Consider the following 4,683-nt stretch of genomic DNA (forward strand, 5'->3'; position numbering starts at 1 on the left):
TGCATGTCTAGGGATCTATGTTACATGTTCCTTGTGAGAATATAATTCCTGACGATCTGAGGTGGAGCTGAGGCGGTGATGCTAGCACTGGGGAGCATCTGCAAATGCGGATTATCATTAGCAGAGAGATTTGACTGCACAATAAATGTAATGAGCTTGAATCATCCTCAAATCATCTCCCCACTGTCTCCTCGGTCTGTGGAAAAATTGTCTTCCATGAAACCAGTCCCTGGTGCCAAAAAGTTTGGGTATCGGTGCTCTAAGTCATGGAAGGTACAGGAGAAACATCCCAAGGAGTAGTCACTGAGGGATATTTTACTCTTTGGGGTAAAATATAGCATCCACAAATATACCATAATAGAATTTTGTACTCCAGGCATGCACTTAGTTATGAATAAAATGTCAAGATAAAGTACCTGAACATTGCAATGGGTAATTAGATAGCAGTAATGGAAATCTGGGGCAAGCAATCCTTCAAGGTCTTGGTAAGTAGATAATGGATGTCAGTTAGGTATATCTTATGGCAAAAGGGTCTTGTACTTATAAAAAGACTGGGGACTAAAGAAAGTGCTCAAAAATAAACTATTAGAAAAATATCTATATATACATCATAATTTTCATTACAAGAACCTGCTACAAATTTGATGATCCATTCTAAGTTTATTTAAAATTTCTGATGCATTCATTTAATCTCTTTGGGGCTTCATTTTCCCCTCTCCATAAATATTCCCTCTTTGTCACTACTCTTTTTCTTGCTTAGTCTGTGCAGGTCCCTCATTCAACCTATAATTTCACTCATTTTTCCAAAAATCAGTTATAAAAGCAGTACTCATCTGCTTAGTAGGCCAGAAAAGTATATTTTAAAGGCTACATTTCAGAAGAGTTATTCATATTTCTTCATTAGAGTAGACCAGAGAAATTCAAACTCTTTTCTTTTTTCCCCTTTACATTTTACTCTACTCTTCAATTTTCCCTATTCTTATTAAAAATATTTTTATTTTTAATTATTTGGTTACATAATAGCTGTACATATTTATATGGCACATGTGATGTTTTCATATAGACATATAATGTGAATTAACCAAATCAAGGTAATTAGAGAATCCATCACTTAAGGCATTTATCATTCCTTTGTGTTAGGAACATTTCAATTCTACCCTTTTAGTTATTTTAAAGTATACCTTAAATTATTGCTGATTATAGACATTTTGTTGTGCTATTAAATATTATTCATTGCATCTAACTATCTAACTATATTTTGAACTCATTAACCATCCCCACTTTTGCTCACCCTCCCCACTACACTTATAAACCTATGGTAAATTTCATTCTACTCTTTGTATCCATGAGATCAATTGTTTTTAATGGTTAGCCCCCACATATGAGTGAGAACATGAGAGATTTGTCTTTTGGTGTTTGGCTTATTTCACTTAACACAATGTTCTCCAGCTCCATCCATGTTGTTGCAAATGGTAGGATTTCATTCTTTTTGTGGCTATTTTTGACATACTGAATTCCTTTCTTTTGGATATTTACCCAACAGTGAGATTGCTGGGTCATATGTTAGCTCTTTTTTTTTTTTGCATATCACAAAGTTTCATTAATATAATTTTAAGGCCAATTAAACTAATTTATTTAAAGTAAGTCTACATTAAATTGCAATATTAACAATCTCTAGACACAATGAACTTAAAATATAAGAAGCAGAAATAGAAATTTATTTGGTCTTTGATAGACCATATATCATAGAACTCAAAGAAAATTCACAAATATAGAAATGCTGATAATTAAAGAGTGAGGGTTTAATATGGGAACCCATAAGGTGTCAAATCTTAAACATGCATGTTTCAAAAAGAGAAGATCTTTTAGTAATTTAGCATAAAATCAAATTATATAAACTTGATATATTCCAGAAAATGTTGCTTTAAAATCTTTATACCATGATCAAAATTCCTTTGGTAGCTTTTCAATCAAAATGAAACATGCTTATGAAAATATAAAGTGCTTTTAAATGTTATCACAAAAGTATCTTTGTCATAGTTACCATACCAACATCACCACTGAGCTTTCATCTTGCCACTCAACCTCACGTATATATGCACAACATGAAACCAGGTACACCAGCAAAATCCTTTTAATCTCTCAACAAAATAACCTCTGCTTCCAACATCAAGACTTTGTCTCCATAAAACTTTTTACAGTAGCGCAGCAGAGATCAAGGACCGTCCCTGCGCATGGCCGTAAAAACCACACCAAGCAATCACACAAATACTGCAATTTTAAAAAATCAAACAGCAGTCATCCCAATGCAAAACACGGAGACTGCCAGACTCAATCTTAGAATGGAAACACAAACACACTAACCTCCCAAACCCTGGAAGAGAAAACTCATGACTAACTCGGCTGAAATGAAACACAGATGCTCTGGGCTCACCGCACCACACGCCTCGGACAGTGTCCTCTTGGCACGATCAGCGGTCTCACTTAGAAACCTGATTTATCAAAAATCAGTCACCAAATGAGCCCGGTGAGGAGCCCGGCTGGAGCACGCAGCAGAGGCGGCATCGGGGCTGGAGGGCTCAGCGTGGGCAGAGGGGACACAGAGCGCCCAGAGGCCATGCGGAACCTGCTTCAGAACAGGGTACCAGCAGCGGGGGAGGGGAGGTTGGGACAGTGAGCACTGGGACCTGGAAAATGAGGTAACAGCAGTTTTTAAGCATCACTAGAAAGTTTGGAAGATACAAGAAATTCACCTGGAAAGTAGTGCTGATCCACGTGGCGCCTCCTGGCGGCCCTGCGGGAGTGTTGGCATCAGCCCGGTGCAGTGGGGTGCCAGCGCACGAGGGGAAGCGCGGCCACTGGAGCAGGCAGGGCTCAGGGTGTGGCCAGGCCCCGCGTGGCTCTGCCTGGGGACGCCTTTCCTTTGCTGGCTCCAGTCTTCGCACCCTCTCCTCCGCGGGGTGGAGACCCCGAGTGCGGCCCATCTGTACAAGAAACCCAGCGCCGGCATTACTGTTTCTGTAACGGGAAACCCAAGAGTCCGAGGGTTGGTGATAGAGCCCGGGAACGTCACTGTCGGAACACAGGGCTGCTCTTCAGTTCAGCCATGATTAAACTTCAGGAAGTATTTAAGACATTTTATCTCTGAAAGCACAGCGGTCGAAAACTTCAATGGCAAACTACCTTGGGGCATGCTGTTTTAAAAGCGGAGTTTAAGGAAGGGAAGAAGGAGCTCCAGGTGTCCCTCTTCCAGACGCTGGTGCTCCTCATGTTCAACGAGGGGGACGAGTTCAGCCTTGAGGAAATTAAACTGGCCACCAGCAGAGAGGACAGCGAGCTGCGGAGAACGTTGCAGTCCCTGGCCTGCAGCAAAGTGCATGTGCTGACCGAGAGCCCCAAGGGCAAGGAGGTGGAAGATGGAAACAAGTTCGTCTTTAATGGAGACTTCAAGCACAGCTGTTTAGAATAAAGATCAAACAAATTCAGATGAAGGAAACCGTTGAGGAACAAGTTAGCACCACTGAGAGAGTGTTTAAGGATAGACAATATCAGATTGATGCTGCTATCGTCAGAATAATGAAGATGAGAAAGACTCTTGGTCATAATCTTCTAGTTTCTGAATTGTATAACCAGCTAAAATTTCCAGTAAAGCCTAGACATTTGAAAAAGAGAATTGAATCTCTTATAGACAGAGACTATAGGGAGAGAGACAAAGACAACCCAAACCAGTACCACTATGTGGCTTGACAGGTTGGCAGACTGTTTCCCTTTCTGGAAGCACTAGAATGTATATCTCAGAGCAGTTAAAGCACGTCTGTGCGTTTCCGGGACTTTCTCATTGAACCAGCTGTGGACACTTGTGGATGAGGAAAGGAGAGGAATCCTGGACCACCCTCCACAAGGCTCAAGGACTTTCACACGGCAAACGTATCCTTTCCCTTCTAACTCTGTTAGGCATTTAAATTGTTTGTCTTGCTCTGTGCAGAATAACTTTGAGATTGGACAAGAAGATACTGGTTAAAACAAGTCCTTTATAAGGTCTTTTTCTTGTGGCAAACAGCTGAAAGTTTGGTTTGCTTTTGTGTTCGTGAATGCACAATGAAAAAGACCCTAATTGCTGCATTATTTCACTATAAAGAGTGCTTAGGTGTTCCTGAAGACAAGCTCTCTAGGTTGATAAACATTTAGAATGAAAACAAGAACCCCTCATTGGTGAACATTAAGAATAAATAGTGTTCAAAACTGGCAAATCGATTATGCACCCTAAATACTGGCATCTCTGTGTTTCCTGTATTTTCATATGTTAGCTCTATTTTCAGATTTTTAAGGGAACCTCCATATTGTTCTCCATAGTGGTTGCACTAATTTACATTCCCACCAACCGTGTACGAGAGTTCCCCTTTCTGCACATCCTTACCAGCATTCATTATTGCCTGTCTTTTTGATAAAAGACATTTTAACTGGGGTCAGATGATATCTCATTGTAGTTTTCATTTGTATTTCTCTGATGACTAACTATATTGAACGTTTTTTCATATACCTGTTGGCCATTTGTATGTCTTCTTCTAAGAAATGCCTATTCAGAACATATGCCCATTTTTAATTGGGTTTTTAGATTTTTTTCCTATTGAGTTTTAGAACCTTGTGTATATTCTAGCTATTAACCCTTTGTCAGATGGGTAG

General features: G+C 40.0%; 1 pseudogene; it reads left to right on the forward strand.

Annotated features, from left to right (window-relative positions):
• Positions 1 to 2,518: 2,518 nt before the first annotated feature.
• LOC123628181 lies at positions 2,519 to 3,747 on the forward strand (annotated as a pseudogene).
• The last annotated feature ends 936 nt before the right edge of the window (positions 3,748 to 4,683 follow it).

The sequence above is a fragment of the Lemur catta genome, chromosome X (genome assembly GCF_020740605.2).
Source record: "Lemur catta isolate mLemCat1 chromosome X, mLemCat1.pri, whole genome shotgun sequence".
NCBI lineage: Eukaryota > Metazoa > Chordata > Mammalia > Primates > Lemuridae > Lemur > Lemur catta.